This window comes from Rhinatrema bivittatum, chromosome 3, assembly GCF_901001135.1.
Source record: "Rhinatrema bivittatum chromosome 3, aRhiBiv1.1, whole genome shotgun sequence".
Classification (NCBI taxonomy): Eukaryota; Metazoa; Chordata; class Amphibia; order Gymnophiona; family Rhinatrematidae; genus Rhinatrema; species Rhinatrema bivittatum.
In genome coordinates this window covers 234,373,092-234,395,357 of record NC_042617.1, presented here as the reverse complement: position 1 = coordinate 234,395,357, position 22,266 = coordinate 234,373,092, and the positions used below count along the sequence as shown (strand labels likewise).

Below are 22,266 nucleotides of genomic sequence, written 5' to 3'. Positions count from 1 at the left end.
CGCGTTGCTTATTGGTCTCTGACCTAATGCGGGAGCTGATGGTGCAATGCATGTTGTTGAACGCATCTGTGTGGGCGCGGCACGTCCCTGGGGTGGCTAACGGCGTGGCTGACTCTCTTTCTCGTTTCAAGTGGGAGTCTTTCCGCGAGTTGGCCCCGGATGCGGACCAGCATGGGGCGGTGGTGCCACCTTCCCTCTGGAGATTCGGTGCCCTGAAGCATGGCGCTTGCTGCGGGTGTCATTAGCCCCTTCCACCTGGTCAGGATACGTGGGGGGTGCAAGGAAAGTAGTCTGGTTTCTGTCTTCCTTAGGTTGGACGGGGGGGTCCGGTGTCCGATGTCGACCTCGTGCGCTTTCTGGAGTGGGCGAAGGGCGAGGGCTGGTCGCGGGCTGCCGTGGGGAGACAGCTGGCGGGCTTTTCATTTTTTATGCGGGCCCACGGGTGGGGTTTTCCCGTGGGGCGGTTCATAGTGCGGCGGGTGCTGGCTGGGTGGTCGCGGGAGGTGGGGAGGCGGCCGGATAGGCGTCGGCCGATTACGCATGCAGTCCTGCTGCGTTTGTGGGAGGCTCTGCCTGGGGTCTGCTCGTCCCCTTTCGAGACGGCGCTGTTTCAAGTGGCGTTTGTCTGGGCATTCTTTGGGGCGTTTAGGGTGAGCGAATTGGTGGCCCAGTCGGCGAGCAGCCGGGATTGCCCAGGGCTGCTGGCGCGTCACATGGTGGTGATGAGCGGCTCGGTGGTGATATGGGTCCCGCGCTCCAAGACGGATCAGCAGGGCAGGGGGTTCTCGGTGGTCCTTAAGGCGGTGCCGGGCCTGCGGTCTTGCCCGGTGGCTAATGCGACGCGGTATTGTAGTTTTCGGCCGGCTGGGGCGGCGGCGTTCTTGGTGCACGGGGATTCCCGCCCGCTGACGAGTTTGAAGTGGTGCTGCGGAGGGCCTTGGCGGCGGCGGGTTTCAATGCACAAGGTTTCGGGACGCATTCATTTCGGATAGGCGCGGCGACGTCCGCGGCGCAGGCGGGATTGGAAGGGGGGGGTGATCCAGCGGATCGGTCGTTGGCGGTCGCAGGCGTTCCAGGGTTATGTCCGCCCTGGGCCCGTGCTCTGGTGAGTGGTTGCTAACACGTGTTTCTTTGCAGGTGCGGTGGCTGACGGAATGTCCGTGTGGATCATCGGGCATTCCTATACGCACTGGGCTCACAAGCACGCCTGTGGACGGCCGTACGGGCCGCACCTGGATCTCGCCTGCAGGGGGGTTCGGGTTCATTGGATGGGTCGCAGGGGGATGATGTGGGATGAGTTAATCCCCTGTGTCCAGCGGGAGTGTGAGCGGCGTGGTCCACCGCAGGCGTTGGTGGTGCATTTGGGGGGGAACGACTGGGGGAAGATGTCTGGCAGGCACTTCATCGACATCGTCCGAAAGGACTTGATGACGGTGTCGTTGCTGTTGCCGACTACCGTATTGTGCTGGTCCGACATAGTCGTGAGGCCGGCGGTCTCGGAGCAGGTCATTTGGAGGAGAAGCCATGGTAAGGCCAACCAGCAGATTGGATCCTGGTTGGCCAGGCTAGGGGGGCGGCATATTCACCACGAGTGGTCCTGGGGACCGGTGGCAGGGCTGTTTGGTAAGGACGGGGTCCACCTGTCCTTTCTGGGCATGGATCTTTTCCTGATCTCCATTCAGGAGGTCTTGGAAGATATATTCCCACTCAAGTGAGGCCGCATCTTTGGGGGTCTCGGGCAGTATCTGCCCGTGTCTTTGGCGGATGGCCCGAGCCATAATTGTTATGGATTGTGTTAATTGTTATACGGGGGTGGTTTCAGCGATAGGATGGCGGTGACAACTGAGGGGGGCTGTTGTCAAGGTGGATCTCCTTGCTAAAAGTGGCGGGAGACGGCCGGCCGGACTCCTTGCCGGTTGGAGGCGGGAGTCCACCCGGGTGGGCTCCTTGCAGGCAGGTGGCGGGAGTCTGAACCCGGGGGGTGTGCCGGATGGTCGAGCCACGAGGCTGGTAGCGACTATTCCTGCCGGGAGGAGCGGCGGATGGTCAGGGGGTTGGAAGCTGAAACCATGCAATGTTGATATGTTATGTCTGGCTCGGGCCCTCATGTCAATAAAGCTGCGGCCTTTTTGTACCCACAGCAAAGTGTCATGTGTTTTTGAGTGTGAAAGGGCGGTGGAGAGCGAGTGAGGTCCTGGATGCCCATATTATCCCTTCCTGGGATCAAGCATGTCACTTCCATAGCATTTCCAACCCTTGCTATCCCATTGGATAGATTTGAATTTGTGTCTCTTGGGCCAGAGACTCAGCATTGTATTTTAAGAGCGTGTTGTAGTATCTTCCCTTACAATAAGCATAAAAGTGAGCAAAACTGAAAAATGACATTTAATATCTATAAAATAGTTGGGTTCTAGCAAAAGAGCATGAGAAAACCGTTCAGCAGAGTAATAGTCACAAAAATGTGGACTGTAGCTTCACTGAAAATCTTCCTTATAATTTAAATTCAGTTAAATGTGAGATATTTTCTATTTGATTGAAAATGACAATTTCACCATTCAGAGATGAGAAATTTATAGTAAATTAGTTTCATACTGAATAAGCAAGCTGATAGGTTTTCAGAGATAATGGAACTAAAATTTCAGGCTGCCTTAAGCCACACTGCTGCAGATATAACAGTTTTCAGTTTCAGGGTGAGTTCTTCAATATATAACCATCAGGAAATGCCCAATAATGAATAATATCAGTTCTTTTTAGTTACTAATTCTCAAAGTTATTAATCATAGTGAAAAATGTGCTAACCCTCTCAAGGCCCACACACTGAGTTTATCAGATGTCTTTAACACAGTTCTGAAAGGTGCTCTGTGAGCCTAGAAGCTACTTGTATCTTATACTGGGACTTATTCGAAAAGAATATTTTTCCAATTTTACATATGTGGAAAAAGTCTTTATTGAATAAGGCCCACTGTAAAAGTCTATATTTTGAAATAACATACATTGAGGAAATCAATTTAGAAGACTGGAATCCATATAAAATGTGAATCATACATTGATTCACTCACAGATAAGTTTAGACTATGTAACAAGAGTATATGTATGTCCTATTGCAGGACCCCAAAGACCACACTTCAAGTCCAAGATTTCCTGTCAGGAATTTAGCATTGCTCAATATTTAATTCAACATTAAAGACTCTGGTATACAACACTAATAATCATGCTGGAAACTGATTGGTTTCCAATTCAACTTTTACTGAATGAAGATGGAAACTTGGTAAAAATATCCAATTACAAGTTATTTTTATTTACAATCCATTTTACAGCTTTAATTCTATGACTTTAATCTTCCAATTTTATTTATTCTGTAACTGACGTTAATGGATGTTTCTTATTCTTGATCCATTCCAATTAATGAGGTAGTTTTGGAGTATCCTCCTAGAATTTAATGGATGGGATAAACTTTTACCAATTATAGTGTACTTAAGTAAAGTTCCATTTTTTCATATCTTAGATCAGTCATTCTCTTTATTCCCCTTGCTGGTACCAGGAGGGTACCTTCAAACTTCTTTCTTTAATATCTTGATGATGTAGATATGGTTAATAGGGATGTGCAGCAGGGACGGATACGTTCGATTCGGTATTCGTATTCGTCGGGACCCAAATCCGTTACATCCGTTTTCGGGAGACCCCAATTCGTCCATTAGTTACGTATGGTATTCGTTTCCCATTAAATTTAAAAAAAAACCCATCCCAACCCTTTAAATTTAATTAACTACAACCCCCCACTTTCCTGACTCCCCCCAAGACTTGCCAAAAGTCCCTGGTGGTCCAGCGGGGGTCCTGGAGCGATCTTCTGCACTTGGGCCGTCGGCTGCCGGTATTCAAAATGGCGCCAATAGCCTTTGCCCTTACTATGTTACAGGGGCTACCGGTGCCATTGGTCGGCCCCTGTCACATGGTAGGAGCACAAGATGGTGCCGGCCGTCCATTGCTCCTACCATGTGATAGATAAAAGGGAAACCAAAACCATAGAAAGGAAGGCACCTTAGATTCCCCATTAATATATGTCCTCTTTACAAGGTCCTATTTTTGAGTAAGGAATATGTAGTATATTCCATTTGTAAAAGAACACAATCCTGTGTGTGACATAATGGGGTGTACTGAGGGGATATATAGACCACCTAGTATTTCTATAGAGTTCAGAACTGAAGGGAGTAATTGCAGACTCAGAGGCAGGATGTAAGCTCCTTCCAAGGGATTAAGTGAAGAAAAGCTAAGCAGAAGCTTTACTTCTCAGTAACACTTCCTAGTGTCCTAAAGTTGAGGACAATAAGTGAGATGTTCCCAAGAAGTGGAAGAAAGCTCTTGCTGTAGTAATATTCAGGGAGGAAAAATGATCACATATTTGAGAGAAGAAAGCTCCAGCTGTGTTGTCCAGAGGGGCCACACAAGAATCTGCTGTGATCTACCATAGAGAAAGAGGAATATACTAAATTTTATAGTCAATATAACCAGTTGATAGAACAGTACTTTACACTGGGAAAAGAGGAGGTGTACCAATAAGATATTACATAGAGGAGAGAAGTCTGATCTAGATGTAACCCCTTTTTAGAGGGAGGGCAATATCCCTCAGGGTCCATAAAATAATTTATATCTGAGGCTAACTCCTCTGCCACTTCCCAAATCATTTGGTTCCAAAGAGTGGGTTCTTTTCTATCGGGGAAGGGGGGGGGGAGGAGGATGACCTTCTAGGCCCAGGCAGTGCTTATATTGTCTTTCCTGTGTATGAGATCTCTCTCTTTTTTTCACTCTGTGATGGTGCTGCAGGGACCAGACAGGACACAGTATTGGGTGTTCAAAATAAAAATTTACTGTGATTCTCTTCAATATAAATATAGTTCAGTCAATCAGAAATGACTGGTCCACTGTACATCTGTATTTATATCTGAGTTACAGCTGGCTTTTTTCCATGAATTCTACTCTATGCTCTGTCTCAATGCCTTCAGCACAAGATCCTGGGGTAGAGTTTATTCCTCAGATAGTGAGCAGCTAAGATATCCCAATTGGGCAGGGAAATTTCTAAGAGTGGGAAGGATCCCCTTAGTCACAAAGCATACCTGAGGTCCACACGAATCCAGATCATCTCCAGCCTGTGTTTTGTATCCCTTATGGTAGAGATCCAGGTGGGGTTCTCCATATGGTGTTGCCTCATTTCTTCAACTCCTTCTTGTGTGACCTTCCTGGAGGAAAGTTCTGATGAAAAGGATGAACCAGGCTATAAAGCCCAGCTCCAGTATGAGTAGAGATGGTACTAAAAGCTCCTCACAAACCAAAAGGGAAAACCAATTTCAAAGTCCAAAGAAAGGTCTTCCTCTCAGGTGAGGAGTCACTGCAGCCTCTTCCTTGATCAGGCAAGGAGCATACAGAACTTCTTAACCCTAACCTCCAGGACTGGGGCTTGTCCCTCTCCAAAATGGGCCAGGGTCTCACCTTAGGAAAAATCCAAAATTATCAACTTCTAACAAAAGTCTCTTCTCCAAAATCTGAGGCAGATCCTCATAGGCAGGGAGTGCACTGAAAGGTATCTCCTCCAACAAAAGGCCACGTTAGGTTGGTAGACCCTAACTCAGACGGGCAAAAACCAAAAACAGCTCCTCACTACAAAAGCTAACCCAAAATAACCACATGGGCTCTTCACCTAGCCCCTCTTCTAGACTGGGACTAAACCACCACAGTAATCTTCTAAGGGATGTGCTGTTGGGAATGGTTTCTCCCTCTTAGCTGGTTAACTAAAGGGCAGGTATCTAGGGTCAACTAGTGGAGTCCTAGGGGATCTCTACATAGAAGTGCAGTGGAACAGGATATACAGGTACAAGGGCAAAGAGAAAGGTATAGGAGTTCTCTTAGAATTACTAGGAGAACCTGTCACAGAAGTAAGAGATCCCATTCCCTACTGTGTGATTACTGGATGAATGACTACAGATTTTTCACGCAAATTATAAACCTAAAAGATCCAACAACATATACATAAAAATTAACACCATGGATCACGGCAGTAATGTATTGATGAACACAATATTAGAATAAATGTAAGCAAGGTATTCATAAAAAAGAAACACCTAGATTGGAACAACTTTTCAAACACTCTGCATGAGTTTGATGCACTGATATAATCATAGCCCATTGTCTATTGGACTAAATATTTCTAGATTTTCTTTTTGCATGTAAAAGATTACTAATACTTTTAAATCACATATGAAAAGTAAATAATAAACATATGTGTTGAGATGCATCACACTCATATCAAAAAGTTACAGTTGTTGTTCAAAACAGCATCTTCCAGCCTCCAACACACTGAATCCATTTCTTGTGATCTGCTTTGACATGTTTTGGCATGATCTGTGCCTGCTTCAAAGGTCCAGTTGTAGTTTGTAAACCCAGCAATACTGCAACCCTCTATCACTTTTTTAGTATAAATGTGCCATTGCATCTCAAAACAGTTACCCAGGCATATAAAAATGCAATATTGCTGGCCTTACAACTAATTTAATTACATTTAAAAGAAATCCCCATATATTGGATGAAATGAGCAATACCAAGTCCCTGCTCTCTCAAAACAGGCACTCTTTTCAAGCTTGTATACTATTTCTTTTACTAAGCTACGGCGCATACACTATTGTTCTTCCATATCATCCTGATTTCTTACTCTGTTCTGTTGTTTTGCCACAGTTTGATTGATTCCAGGTACAGCAGAATCTAAATTATCATTGATTTTGGTGAATCATGTCCATAGGCCTATGGAAGTGTATGTTAATGGCATATTTGCTAAATAGTACAAGGAATTTGTCTTCTTCAGAAGGCTGAATTCATTGAAAATAATTTGAAGCAGGGTCTGCAATATTACAGTAGGTAAGGGAAATGTGCAAAACAGATGGGCCTGTAGGTCTTTATCTGCTGTCAATTGCCATATTTTTCTTTAAATTTATGACAATTTTTAACTAATGTGCTCAATTTGTACCTGCGCACTATGTTAAGTTTTATAAATCAGAAAGAGAAAAGCCATGTCAGAATGACTCTCACCTTTCCCTCTCCCCATCTCCCCATCTCTATCTTTCACCCCATCTCACAATTCATCTTCAACCCTTCCAACTTCCTTTGTATCTCTCTCCTTTCTAGCCTTCATCATTTGTTTGCCCACCCCTTATCTCCTTTTTTGTCTTCTCCCATATCATCTACCCCTTCTATCCCTTCATCTCCATCTCCCTCTCTTCATCACCATTTTTCTCTTGACCTTTCAATTCCCCATTTCCTCCTCTCACCCTTCCATCAGCCCCTACCATATCCCCTTCGCTTCTCTCCCCTCCCCACTTTCCTATGTTCCTAACTTCTTCTTTTCCTCCTAATAGAGTGGTGGAAGCTGCACCCAGTTCTGCCTCTCCTTGCTCTGGATCCATACTTGTATAAGGAAAGAGGCAAATGTCCTTTTGCATAAGGGAAAAGGTTCAGCAGTAGCTCAAAGAGGTCATTTTTTTCTGTGAAAAACCGCAGTGCTTATTCATTTGAAATGCATTTTCAATAACATTTCAAAGGTACATAAGGTGAACTATATTACAAGGCAAAAATGCATTTCATACAGTTCAACTCACATGTCTCAAGAAAAAATGTTTGAAACTCCTTTGAGGAAATGTTAGATGAGGGTTGTATTACATATGTTTGAAGGTAATCTCTAAATTCAAGGATCTCTACTTTTCCTGGCATTTCCTTCCTTTTGCTCTGGTTGACCATTACCTAAATTATGCACATCTCTATTTTAGGTAGAACTTCTCTGTTGTCCAACAGGGCATTTATGGGAATTGACTGTGACAATGTTATTATAAACAAGCAGTTTCTATTTCTTGATAATAAAAAATTCATATTGTTTCACATGAGGCTGGAGCAGTAATTTCTGTCACTAGCAGTAGCATAGAGGTAGATATCACAGTATTGATCAAAGCAGCTACAGTCATCAGTTCCTATACTGCAACCTCTTATATGTCAACTATTGTAGTTAAACAACCAGGGTCAGATTTAAGGCTCTGGTAAAAACAGGGCAACTTAAAAAAGCTAAATGTGCTTTTGCTTGAACAATTTTGAGGCAGTCTTTTAGCCAATGATTAATTTTGTGTACCATTTGGAAGAAAATATTTCACAGAAAAAATTGTGAATGCAAAACTGTAAAACTTCAAAGTAAATGATCTTGCAAGCTTTTGCTATTTTATGCTTGATCCCTAAATCTGGTTCTTAATATCTTCAGTGTTCTTTCTTCTATTGCCTGACATTCCATTGCCTTGCATTGTTCAGCTCTGGTAGCACAGCAGCAGCATGTCACAATATGTCACAAAAATTCAAAGATCTTGGAAACTGAAATGGGCACCCTTATGTACCCACTGCACTGCTCAGAAAATTACCAAAATACATGACAGACCTGCAGTTTGTGAAACTACTTCTTTAAATCCAGCAATGAACAATGCACATATTGAGTGTTTTTTATAATTCTTGAACTTCTTTCATCAGTGATCAAAGGAAAAAAATAACCATTCACATAGCCAGAAATGCACATACAATTTCTCCTATATTTTATAAATTAAAAACAAAGCAATGTTTAAAAGCATGAGCAATTTTGGTGGCTAGATTCAAGCTTCACCTACCTCAACAATATTTGTCTTCTGTCAGTGCTGGCAGTATCTTCAGGGAGGCAGCTCTCAATTGTGATTCTCGTGTGATTGGGTCCTTGATTTCTTTTTAGCAGCCTTGAACAGAACAGACTGTATGTTAACTTTTCTACACAATGTATTCAAAACAAGTTTTAAATTAGTTTTCAACATATACCAAGACAATGGTGGTGGTTTATTTTGTAGCTATTAACCAGTTTGAGAAAAGTTTCAAAACTCATTTGGTGCAGAAAATTAAACATTGATGTAACATACTCATAACAAACAAGGCTCAGAGTGCCCATATCTGTTTTCCAAAGCATGAATATTTGGCTCATTGGGTATTTTGTAATGTATGCCCCTGAATACTTCTGGTTTATGGCTTACTCTAGCATCCTGAACCTCAGTTTGTACTTAGATGGTGTAAGGAGGGAAAATTTCTTCCTTACAGTAGTGATTTTTATGCTGCCATGTTTAAGCAACATTCACACAGTTCCTTACAAAATACTATTGTGTTGCCTGCTTGAGCCGCCACAATGAAATCATATTTTGGTCATTGCTTTGCTGGGGGTGGGGGTATAATTTTATAACAACCCACATATGTTATTCCAATTTTCAAAGCAAACTTACGTGCATAATTTCACTTTGAACATTATCCCTAATAATGTGCTCAAACTAACCCGCACAAAGTTACACCAGGAGTGCATAGTTTATGAATGATAATTTATGTGCGTACTTCTTAAATCAAAAGTATGGGGCGGATTTTAAAAGAGTTACGCGCGTCCGGAGGTGGGACGTGGGACGTGGGCATGGGCGTGGCCAGAGGCCTCTATGCTGCTGTTGGGCCCGGGGATCGCACACCGGCCAAGTGCAACCTATGCCTGCCCAGAGGCAGGCGTAAATAAAAAAATAAAGGTGGGGGGATTTAGGTAGGGCTGGGAGGGCGGGTAAGATAGGGGAAGGGAGGGGAAGGTGGGAGGGAACGGGGAAAGCCATTGGGTCTCCCCTAGGGATCGGCACGTGCAAGGTGTACAAGTGTGCACCCCCTTGCGCGCGCCGACCCCGGATTTTATAGCATGCGCACGGTTGCGCGCGCATGTTATAAAATCGGGCGTAGATTTGTGCGCACCAGGTTGCACGCACAAATCTCCGCCTGCGCGTAGGTACGAATATATGGCCCAATATGCGTAAATCCCAATTCTGTCCTCCAAGAATGCCTATTTTTATGTGCCTATTTTTATGTACCTGTTATGCATCCAAGCCCCAGGCAGTTTTATAACAAGCTATTTATGTGCATAAACCCATGTTTCATGCATGCAACTGGTTTTGAAAATTATTTCCTTAAAGGTTGCTTTTATACATAAACAAGATAACAGACACTATATGATTTAAACCAGCTTTTCCCAACTGATGTGCCACGGCTGCAATCTCATTTTCTATTTCCCTCCTGGCCTACAGGATGTCCGCCCACCAGCAGGGTATCAGAGAGCAGGGCTTATTGGCAGCTGCTCCTGCCTGTTCTTCTCTGCAATAGAAACTGCACTCAAGGGGGGGGGGGGGGCTGTAGTCTAATGAGATCTGCTGATCCAGTGCAGTTCAGATTGCAGAGGGAAGATGGCAAAGGAGGAAGAAGCAGCACTTGGTAAGCCTGAGCCCAGACTTCTACTGTTCAAGGATTGGGGGTGGAATGGGAAAAAGGATAGCTGAAGGTGCCATCAGGTGTGGGGGAAGAGAGAAGGGAAGGTGATGAGGCCAGGAGATGGGGAACAGGGAAATTGATGATGCCAGGGGTTGAGGGAGAGGGAGGGAGAGGGAGAGGGAAGGTGATGATGATGAATCTGGGGAGTAAGGACAAAAGATGGAGGGAGGGAGAGAGAGAAGGTGATGATGATGATGATGCCAAGGGGTCGGGGATAAGGATAAAAGGAAAGAGAAGGTGGTGGTGAAGATGATGATGTTAGGGGTGAGGAGATAGAGAGAGAAGATGATAATTCCAGGAGCTGGTGGAGAAATGTAGAGGGAGAGGGAAGATGGTGATGGTGATGGTGATGATGATGATGGGGGGGGGGGGTTTAGAAGGAGAGGGAAGGAGATAATGCAAGGAGGGGGAAGAAATGGTGAGAGAGGAATGATGATGATGATGATGCCAGGGGGTGGGGGGATAGGGAAGGGAAGAAAATGATGATGCCAGGGGAGAGGCGTGATTATGATGCCAGGGGGATAGAGGAAGACAGAAGGGAAGAAAAGATGATGATGCCAATGGGAGGGGAGGGGAAGGGGCAGAGAAGAGAAAATTAGGGATGTGAATCGTGTTCCATATCGTCTTAACGATAGAAATCGTGTGGCAGGGCAAGAAAATCGTGTTAGGCACGATTTTTTAGTTAAAAAATCGTTAAAAATCGTTTTTTCCAATTAGTGCGCACTAACGGGAGTTAGTGCGCACTAACTGAAAATGATACAATTTGACACTTTTCAGGTCAGTTAAGGTCAGTTTAGGAATGAATATATTATTCCTATTGGCTGCCCTCTTATTTATTCATGTTACCAAGGTTCCCACTGACAGTATATGGGGGATGGGAAATGGAAACAGTTGGTAGCTTGACAAAACAAGTAATGTGATCAGTCAATGTGACTAGAACTTGTGCCCTAACCCTGATACCAGGGGTATTGTGATCTTCCTGCACACAGTGCCCTATCCCTATTAATACCAGGAGAGTTGTGATCTTCCTGCACACAGTGCCCTAACCCTGGCACCAGGGGTGTTGTGATCTTCCTGCACACAGTGCCCTATCCCTATTAATACCAGGAGTGTTGTGATCTTCCTGCACACAGTGCCCTATCCCTATTAATACCAGGAGTGTTGTGATCTTCCTGCACACAGTGCCCTAACCCTGGCACCAGGGGTGTTGTGATCTTCCTGCACACAGTGCCCTATTCCTGATACCAGGGGTGTTGTGATCTTCCTGCACACAGTGCCCTATTCCTGATACCGGGGGTGTTGTGATCTTCTTGCACACATCCCGGTATCAGGGATAGGGCACTGCATGCAGGAAGATCACAACACCCCTGGTATTAGGGATAGGGCACTGCGTGCAGGAAGATCACAACACTCCTGGTATTAATAGGGATAGGGCACTGCATGCAGGAAGATCACAACACCCCTGGTATCAGGGATAGGGCACTGTGTGCAGGAAGATCACAATACCCCGGAGGAGTGAGGGTCAGGCAGCTCCCCCCTGTCTGTGAAGCCAGCCTCTCACTAGTAATGCAGGGAGAGAGCTGTCTCAGACTTCACCATCCTCCCCCCCCCCCTCACCCACACACCATTCACTAGCTGGGACATGGGGGAAGTCAGGAGTGAGGGTCAGGCAGCTCCCCCCTGTCTGTGAAGCCAGCCTCTCACTAGTAATGCAGGGAGGGAGCTGTCTCAGACTTCACCATCCTCACCCCCCCCCCTCACCCACACACCATTCACTGGCTGGGACATGGGGGAAGTCAGGAGTGAGGGTCAGGCAGCTCCCCCCTGTCTGTGAAGCCAGCCTCTCACTAGTAATGCAGGGAGGGAGCTGTCTCAGACTTCACCATCCTACCCCCCCCCCCCCTCACCCACACACCATTCACTGGCTGGGACATGGGGGAAGTCAGGAGTGAGGGTCAGGCAGCTCCCCCCTGTCTGTGAAGCCAGCCTCTCACTAGTAATGCAGGGAGGGAGCTGTCTCAGACTTCACCATCCTCCCCCCCCCCCTCACCCACACACCCATTCACTAGCTGGGACATGGGGGAAGTCAGGAGTGAGGGTCAGGCAGCTCCCCCCTGTCTGTGAAGCCAGCCTCTCACTAGTAATGCAGGGAGGGAGCTGTCTCAGACTTCACCATCCTCCCCCCCCCCCTCACCCACACACCATTCACTGGCTGGGACATGGGGGAAGTCAGGAGTGAGGGTCAGGCAGCTCCCCCCTGTCTGTGAAGCCAGCCTCTCACTAGTAATGCAGGGAGGGAGCTGTCTCAGACTTCACCATCCTCCCCCCTCCCCTCACCCACACACCATTCACAGGCTGGGACATGGGGGAAGTCAGGAGTGAGGGTCAGGCAGCTCCCCCCTGTCTGTGAAGCCAGCCTCTCACTAGTAATGCAGGGAGGGAGCTGTCTCAGACTTCACCATCCTCCCCCCCCCCCCCTCACCCACACACCATTCACTGGCTGGGACATGGGGGAAGTCAGGAGTGAGGGTCAGGCAGCTCCCCCCTGTCTGTGAAGCCAGCCTCTCACTAGTAATGCAGGGAGGGAGCTGTCTCAGACTTCACCATCCTCCCCCCCCCCCCCTCCCCCACACACCATTCACTGGCTGGGACATGGGGGAAGTCAGGAGTGAGGGTCAGGCAGCTCCCCCCTGTCTGTGAAGCCAGCCTCTCACTAGTAATGCAGGGAGGGAGCTGTCTCAGACTGGTATCAGGGATAGGGCACTGAGTGCAGGAAGATCACAACACCCCTGGTATCAGGAATAGGGCACAGGTTCTAGTCATATTGACTGATCACATTACTTTTTTTGTCAACTACCAACAGTTTCCATTTCCCATCCCCCCAACCATCACCTCTGTTGGAACCTTGGTAACATCAATAGATAAGAGGGCAGCCAGCCAATAGGAATACATATTCATTCCTAACTGACCTTTACTGACCTGGAAAGTGTCAATAATTAATTTGTATCATTTTCTGTTAGTGTTCCTGAGTTTCCATTTCCATTTCCCATCCCCCCAACCATCACCTCAGTGGGAACCTGATTAACATCAATAGATAAGAGGGCAGCCAGCCAATAGGAACACATATTCATTCCTAACTGACCTTTACTGACCTGGAAAGTGTCAATTTGTATCATTTTCAGTTAGGGGTAGATTTTCAGACGAGCGCGAATAGCCTACTTTTGTTTGCGCTCCAGGCGCAAACAAAAGTACGCTGGATTTTAGTAGATACGCGAGTAGTCGCGCGTATCGGCTAAAATCCTGGATCGGCGCGCGCAAGGCTATCGATTTCGTATAGCCTGCGCGCGCCGAGCCGCGCAGCCTACCCCCGTTCCCTCCTAGGCCGCTCCGAAATCGGAGCGGCCTAGAAGGGAACTTTCCTTTGCCCTCCCCTCACCTTCCCCTCCCTTCCCCTCCCTAACCCACCCGCCCGGCCCTGTCTAAACCCCCATCCTACCTTTGTCGGGGGATTTACGCCTCCCTCCGGGAGACGTAAATCCCCGCGCGCGAGCGGGACTCCTGCGCGCCGGGCCGCGACCTGGGGGCGGGTACGGAGGGCGTGGCCACGCCCCCGGACCGCCCCGGGCCGTAGCCACGCCCCCGTACCCGCCCCCAAAACGCTGCCGACACGCCCCCGCAACGCCGCGCGCTCCGGCCCCGCCTCCTGACACGCCCCCCGACACGCCCACTCCGAAAACCCCGGGACTTACGCGAGTCCCGGGGTTCTGCGCGCGCCGGTGAGCCTATGTAAAATAGGCTCACCGGCGCGCAGGGCCCTGCTCGCGTAAATCCGCCCGGTTTTGGGCGGATTTACGCGAGCAGGGCTCTGAAAATCCGCCCCTTAGTGCGCACTAACTGGGAGTTAGTGCGCACTAACTCCCCTTAGTGCGCACTAACACGATTTAACGATTTTTAACGATAAATCGTTAGAATTTCTATTGTATTGTGTTCTATAACGATTTAAGACGATATTAAAATTATCGGACGATAATTTTAATCGTTAAAAAACGATTCACATTCCTAGAGAAAATGATGATGGGGGAGTGTTTGGTGTGCCACAGCAAAGTGAATACTGTGCCAGGTGTGCCGTGAAACAAAAAAGGTTGGAAACCATTGATTTAACAATGTAAACATTGCATCTTCTCAGCCAGGCTGTAATATCTTATAATTCAGGTGATGTGTAAGCGATGCCCATCACTATTTGATACTTTTGAAAAGACTGTTTTCAGAGCACTGTCTTCAACTTTTTAGTCCCACAGATTTGCTGTGCTGATTTCTTTGATCAATATAAGAGGCAAACACTCTTGTAATGATGTTCTAAATGAGGTTTTCGGGTGTTAGCAAGTCATTTTTTTTGTTTCATTATGTTGATTATTCTATTTAGATACTCAGCTGTGTTGTCTGTTTGGCAGACTAACTGAGGTCATTATTCAAAGCTAGCCATTTAAGTACCTTGGCCAGATATATCTTATCTGGCAAAGTTACAAGGTATATTCAGTAGCAAGGCTATGTCACTGAATAGATAGATTTGTATCTGCACATAGCCGTATAAGTTATAACCGGTTAAGTTTAGACCTGCTCTATGGCATGTCTAGCTTAGCCAGTTAATTTATACAGCTAAGAACGAATATCACTAGTTAGCCACATAACATATACAGCTAACTCGTTCTGCCCCAATCTGCTCACTACACACCGTCAAGTTATGAGGCTAACGTTTTAGCTGTGTAAGGGGGTCATTTATCAAATCGCGTTATGGAGTTTTTGCATGCGTTAAGTGCCTTTAATGCATGCAAAAACCCCTTAACGCATGCAAAAACGCCTACGATAGCACCATAAAGCATGGTGTGATGCAAATCTGAAAAAGAGGAGCTCACAGTTTTGTGAAGCCCTATTGCATGGCTTTAACTATACCTTTTTCGTTAGTGTTAGGCTGTGTTATTACACATGCTGGTTTTAGTAGTTTTGAAGCTCCTGGAGAGCCACTATAGCTATAGGGGGAGGAAGGGAAAGGGAGAGAGAGAGACTAGCCATAATGCTCTCATGCTAGATAGATATTTATATCTTGATGTTAGCTTGATGTTACCCAGGTAGAGTGTCCATCAAGCTAGGTTGAGAGAACATTGCACAAATCTCATCTTTGGGTGAGTTTCCTCACTCCGAAGGTCATCAAATCTTCACAAGAGAGCACTGTTCTGTTCGTATGTCTCACTTTGAATGTCAAAGTGGCCCCTAACCCCTACACTAATACCTAAACCTCACCTCGAATTACTAGGTGGGCCTCCCATAGCCACTGCCATTAGAAATGGTAACGTGAAATAGACTTAGTTTTTGGGTACTTGCCAGGTTCTTGCCAAGTTCTTATGGCCTGGATTGGCCACTGTTGGAAACAGGATGCCAATGCCATACTGGTCTGACCCAGTATGGCATTTTCTTATGTTCTTATGTTCTTATATAAATACCTATCTTGCATGAGAGTAGTACAGCTACTCTCTCTCTCTCTGAGGGCCCTGATAGCTCAGCTGGCTCTCCAGGAGCCTAAAACTGTGAGCCCAGTCCACTTGACCAAAATTCCCTTCCTTTTCTCTCATTTCCATCATACCAAACGTTATGGTGCTTTTGCATGTGTTAAGGCGTTTTTTGCATGCAAAAATGCCATATAGCACTTTGATAAATGACCCCCTAAGTTTGTACCTGAAGCAATGGAGGGTAAAGTGACTTGCCCAAGGTCACAAGGAGCGACAGCGGGACTTGAATGCTGGTCTCCTGGTTTATAGCTCACTGCTCTAACCACTAGGTACTTGGCGCACCAATCTGATGTCCATTCCTGCCTCTGGAGGGAGCTGGGGGACTCATGGCAGCTTGGTGGGTTGAGCAGCCTTTTTGGCTAGGCCCCACTCTCAGGCTTGGCTTAGATGCCGCATGGTAGGCCACGGTGGCGTTCGCGCACTTTTCTGTGCACAAGTCTGCCATGAAACATTGTCCGATGTTGGCTTGTGCACTCGTGTGTGCACCTAGGTGTGAACACTCAGGTGGACACCCACCTGAACCTTGTGTTGTGTGCCTATAATTTTTGGACGCTTATTAGACATGCCTTGTTTTTGGCCACCTTGTCCATGCTCGCTTGTGCAGGCATGCAGCTGGGCACACAATGGTCAGACGCTTTGGGAGAGTGCTGCTAACAGGTGTTTATTTTTGTGTTGTTTGCCATATTCAGGCATCTCAGCTTGGCGCCCCCACAACCCAACTAACTTGTATCAACGCTACTTTCAGGCTTGGGGAGAGTTTTCTTCAGCTGTTTTTTGCTGAGCCCACCCTTCCTAGCATGATGCAGGAATGGGTCCAGAGGGGAACCTGTCACTAGGTTTTTTGGGGCTCCCCTAACTGTATCATTAGCTGGGGAAGGCTTCTCAGTGCAGTGGCTGAGGTCTGCTGCAAAACATCTTGGCAGGTTGAGCAGCCATTTGGCAAGGCCCCACTTGCAGATTTTTGCTCAGTCACCGACGTGATAGGCCTAAGAGTTCAGGATCTCAATCTACGATTCCTCGCAGATTGAGATCCTGGTGCCACAGGTAGGTGCGGAATGTGTCTACTCCTGCTGTGGGTCACACTGATAGGTACCCAGGTGGCATGGATGATGAAAGCAGCCCTTACTCTCTGGAGGATGGGAAATTCCTGCAGGGTTGGAACTATATAGCACAATATTGCATTTCTTCATAGAGATAAGTTGCTGGCTTGGATAGCCCAGGCAATGAAGATACTGGGGTTCGGATTACTGAAGCCAAACAAGAATCCCATTTAGATTTCTTATGTGAAGCATTATGGATGAAATTCAAGCATTGATTGAATTTGAATGGGGTGCCTCAGATGCTATTTTAACAGGGGGACAAGCTTTGGTAGCATGGTACCCCCTGGATCCAGCAGAGAGAGCGAGCAGTTGTGCTTTCTGAAAGTGGATACACTGGTATGTGCCAATACTAAACAGGTGACTATCCCTGTGGAAGGGGGAGCAGCTTGAAGGAGGCACAGTATAGGAGAATTGAGGCTAATCTTAAGCAAGCCTCAAGGTGGTGGCAATGAATTGCAGATGGAATCTTGCTGCTCCCTGGTGGATTGCTCTTTCTTGCTCTCTCTCAGGAAGTTGATGAGTCTGATTTGAATTCAGGGCAGCGCCCTATGGCCTCTGCACCCTGGATGAGCCCGATCTCTTCTGATCTCGGAAGCTGAGCAGCGTTGTGCATCAGTTATGACTGACGAATAGGTGCCGAGACATTCCAAAGCCTACTCTTATGAAATGGCCTTTTAAGGATCACTCTGGTTTGGGAGTGAGATAAAAAAAAAAAGAAATGGCCAATAAGTGGAGTGAGTCCCAGGTTCCTCAATTACCAGAAAATTAAAAGCAGGCGCCATGCTCGTTTGGCACTGTACGTTGTGCTGGTAGTTTCAAACATATTCAACCCTATAGAGCAGCGGTTCTCAACAGGTGCGTCGCAACACACTAGTGTGTCGCCAAGCACCGGCAGGTGTGTCGCGTGGCTCTCGGTCCCTCCCGCTGCTCGTTCTTCCCTGCTGCCGTTGCCGCTGGGCTATCAGCACGTTCAAGCCCAGCGGGAACGGCAGCGGTGCAAAAAAAAAAAAAGCTGTGGCATCCGCGGCTGGCCTTTTCTTCTTCCCGCGCCTGCATTCCCCCCCGGACCCGGAACAGGAAGTGGTGCGCGGGAAGAAGAAAGGCCGTGCCGCAAGAGAACCCACGCCTCGCGCGCCATCACGGCACACATGGGGAAGCGCTGCTGCGGCCGTATGGCCAACCGGTCTTCCTGTTCGGGGGGGGAGCGGAAGCGCCGCGTGCAGCTTCCGCTTCCTCCCCCCAATGCAGGAAGATCAGCTGCCTCTCCTGCTGCCACCCGTTCTCCTGCTATCTTCGGGCGTCGGGCCGTATGGTCCGTCGATCTTCCTGCTTGGGGTGGGGGAGCGGAAGCGTCGCACACAGCTTCCGCTTTCTCCCCCAAAGCAGGAAGATCAGCTGCCTCTCCTGCTGCCACCGGCCTCCTGCTATCTTCGGGCGTCGGGCCGTATGGTCCGCCGATCTTCCTGCTTGGGGGGGGGGGGGAGAGGGAGGAAGCGGACGTTGTGCGCTGCGCTTCCGCTACCCCCCCCCCCCCCCCGACAGGAAGTTCGGACGCCCGAAGATAGCAGGAGTCCGGTGGCAGCAGGAGAGGCAGCTGATCTTCCTGCTCTGGGGGAGAAAGCGGAAGGGAAAGGAGAGAGCAGCATGAGCCTCCCGCGATCGATGGAATTCTTCCTTCTTGGAGGATGGGGGGGGGAGAGGAAGTGAGTGACAGAAAGAGAGAGAAGCAGCCAGCCAGCCTGTGTGTAAGTGAGAGAATGTGTGTGATTGAGAGCCTGTGTGTGATTGAGAGAAACTGGTCAGAGAGCTGATGTATGTGTATATGTGAGAGACAATGAAAGTGACTGCTCAAGGAGATGACTGATGTGTATGTGAGAGTGTGAGACAGTCAGGGATGTGTGTGTGTGAGAGAGAGAGAGAAAAAGCATGGAAGTGAGAAATCTGGGTATGTGAGAAAGCATGGGAGTAAGAAGCCTGGTGTTGTGGGGGTGTATGTGAAAGAAAGCATTGGAGTGAGAAGCCTGATTATGTGAGAGAGAGCATGGGAGTGGGAAGCCTGTGTGTGTGTGCATGTATGAGAGAGAGACTGGTTGGTAAGGTGACGGTGTGACTGGTGTGTATGTGAATGTGAGAGAGAGAATGTGATTCAGGGAATGAGAAGCCTGTGCACGTGGAGAGCGAGCATGGAAATGAGAGAGAGACTGGGTGTGTGTGTGTGTAACAGAGAAAGTGATTATGGGAATGAGAAGCCTGTGCATGTGAAGAGAGTGAGCATGGGAGTGAGAACCTGGGTGTGTGTGAGACACAGCATGGGAGGGAGAAGCCTGTGTATGTAAGACAGAACATGGAAGTGGGAAGCCTGTGTGTGTGTGTGTATGCATGAGAGAGATCAGGTGACGGGTGTGTGTGAGAGAGAGAGAGAGAAAGTGATTATGGGAATGAGAAGCCTGTGCAGGTGAAGAGTGGGCATGGGAGTGAGAAACCTAGGTGTGTGTGAGACACAGCATGGGAGTGAGAAGCCTGTATATCTGAAAGAGAACATGAGAGTGGGAAGCCTATGTGTGTGTGTATATGCATGAGAGAGATCAGGTGACTGGTGTGTGTTTGCGTGTATGTGAGAGAGAGAAAGAAAGTGATTATGGGAATAAGAAGCCTGTACATGTGAAGAGTGAGCATGGGAGTGAGAAAGCTGGGAGTGTGTGAGATACAGCATGGGAGTGAGAAGCCTGTATATCTGAAAGAGAACATGGGAGTGGGAAGCCTGTGTGTGTATGCATGAGAGAGATCAGGTGACTGGTGTGTGTGTATGTGGGAGAGAAAGAAAGTGATTATGGGAATGAGAAGCCTGTGCATGTGGAGAGAACAAGCATGGGAGTGAGAGACTGGTGAGTGTATGTGAGAAAGAGAAAGTGATTATGAGAGTGAGAAGCCCATATATGTAAGTGGAACACGGGAGTGGGAAGCCTGTGTGTGTGTGTATGGCATGAGAGAAACTGTTCAGGAAGGTGACTGGTGTGTTTGTCAAAGACTGGGAGATGATTGATGTGTGAGAGACAGAAACTGGTCATGGGGGCATGACTGGTATGGTGTGTGTGTGTGTGTGAGAGACATGGGCCCTAAGGAAGAGGACCATGAGTATAGATCTTAGCCACTACTGCTGCTTCTGGTGTGTGCTACAGCCTGCATGGAAGAGGAGTAGGAAAGCTGCTGGAGGGGGTAAGTAAAGGTGGCTTTTTAAGTTTATTTTTCTTGATTGACTGCTATTTTAATTATTTAATATTATGTGATGTGTCTGCTTTTTTTGAAATATTTTATTGGTGTTTGGAGAATTTTTAATAGTTTTTATGAGTTTTTAATTGTTGGATGTTATTCTGTTCATAGTTGTTGTGAAACATTTATTCTGCTTATTAGTATAGTTTTACAATTATTTCTGTGTGGGGATCTATAGCTGCTTGCTAGTTCTGTTTTCCTAATAAGAGGTGTATTGGTTTTTAGGGCCTGATTTAATATTTGTAGTGTTGCCTTTTCATAGATAGGGTTGCTCCTGTTTGAGTGTATTCCATAATACAGGTGTAACTGTGTGTGGATTAGTTTATGTGCATTACTACAGATCCTGGGAGTATGTTAGGTCGGTTCTGTGTCTGTTACAGAGATATTTTACTAGCATGTAAGTGTTTTATCAGTCTTATTTGTTGCGTTTTCTCAAGAGGACATGCATTGGTGGTAAACTGCTGTCTTTTCATAAGTAGGGCTATTGAGCCTGAAAGTAGAAGGAGTTTGAGTTGCTGTTACTGAGATGACACCAGAACCAGAATATCTTTTTTGTAGAGTGAGTTGAACGGGGAATGTCATAATTCTGCTTTACATCCATTATTGTGGATCAGGGGGGTTCCCGTGGATGCAAACTGTACATTTACATCTAGCCCTGTGACGATCATGGGTCAGTGTGTCACGCATGTGAGAACCATCTGTCAGGTGTGTCCCGACAGAAAAAAGGTTGAGAACCACTGCTATAGAGGAGCACCTTTTCATAGGGCTCAACCTTTGGGTGGGTGCAGTCCTTTGTCCCAGGCAGTCCAGATGGGGTGCAAGTTTGAATGGTGGTGCCCCCCCCCCCCCAAACCACTCAATGAGGGTGTGCTGACCCACTCTCAGGATCAGGAGGTAAGGGGTCACCTGTCTCTTCCTCTATTGGAGGTGGATCACGATCACGTCAGACCAGTGGGGTCTGGAGGTGATAAGAGATGGCTATGTTATGGAGTTTTTCAGCGTGTCTTAGGATGTTTTTGAGATGTCTTCCTGCAGCTCCTGGCAGAAGAGACAGGCAGTGGAGTGTAAGTTGTCAAGACTCCTCAGCCTACAAACTGTGATACCAGGGCCCAAGTTTCAAGATAATTCAGGCCGATATTCCTTTGCCCCATCCTGCATCTCAAGGGACTCAACCAGCTTTTGCAAGTGACTCTTCCCATGTGGAAATCTTACGCTCGCTGATAAGAGCAGTACAGTTGCAGGGGTTTATTATGTCTCTGGGTTGTCAGAGGAGTATCTGCATATTTCCATCTGGCTGGAGCATCAACAGTTTTCTGAATTTCAAATATTTTGGGGTGACATTGTTAATTTTTGAATGCTACCCTTTGGATAGAACCTTATCTAAGATCATGGTGCTAGTAGCAGCAGTGTTGAGAAAGGATGGCATTCTGATCCACCCATACTTCAACGATTGACTAATTTGGACCAAGAGCTATGAAAGAGAATTTTCAGGCCCCACGCAAGGTGAACTCCTTGCTGCAAGAACTAGGTTGGTGATGAACTTAGATAACAGCAATCTGCAGCCAACCCAGACATTGGAGTATCTAGGTGTTCGTTTTTGACATGAAACAAAACAGGTGTCACTATTAGGGGTCTGCATTCAGAACTGATGGTGCAGGTACGACTATTGTCAGAAACAATACGCCCAGCAGTGTAGTCTTATCTACAGGTGCGTGAGCTGATGGCAGCCATCTGAGAGGTGGTTCCATGGACAAGGGCACATTGGGTCCTCTTCAGTGCACACTGCTTATGAACTGCAGTCTACAGCCTCAGAACTCTTTGATACGATTTCAGTTGCCAGTGGAGATCTGCATGCAACTGCAGTGATGGCTGCAGGCGCATCATCTAATGTGGGGTGTTCCCCTACAAACACCGGACTGGCTACTATGCATGATGGATTCAAGCCACCA

The 22,266-nt window shown here is 47.2% G+C and overlaps 1 long non-coding RNA gene across 1 annotated transcript in view; it reads right to left on the bottom strand.

The window, feature by feature from the left end:
• LOC115088730 overlaps nt 1-22,266 on the bottom strand; it is a 505,773-nt gene that overhangs the window by 349,074 nt on the left and 134,433 nt on the right. The window contains exon 2 of the long non-coding RNA XR_003855842.1: nt 8,682-8,783. This is a non-coding gene — a long non-coding RNA (uncharacterized LOC115088730). The remainder of the gene's footprint in view (nt 1-8,681; nt 8,784-22,266) is intronic.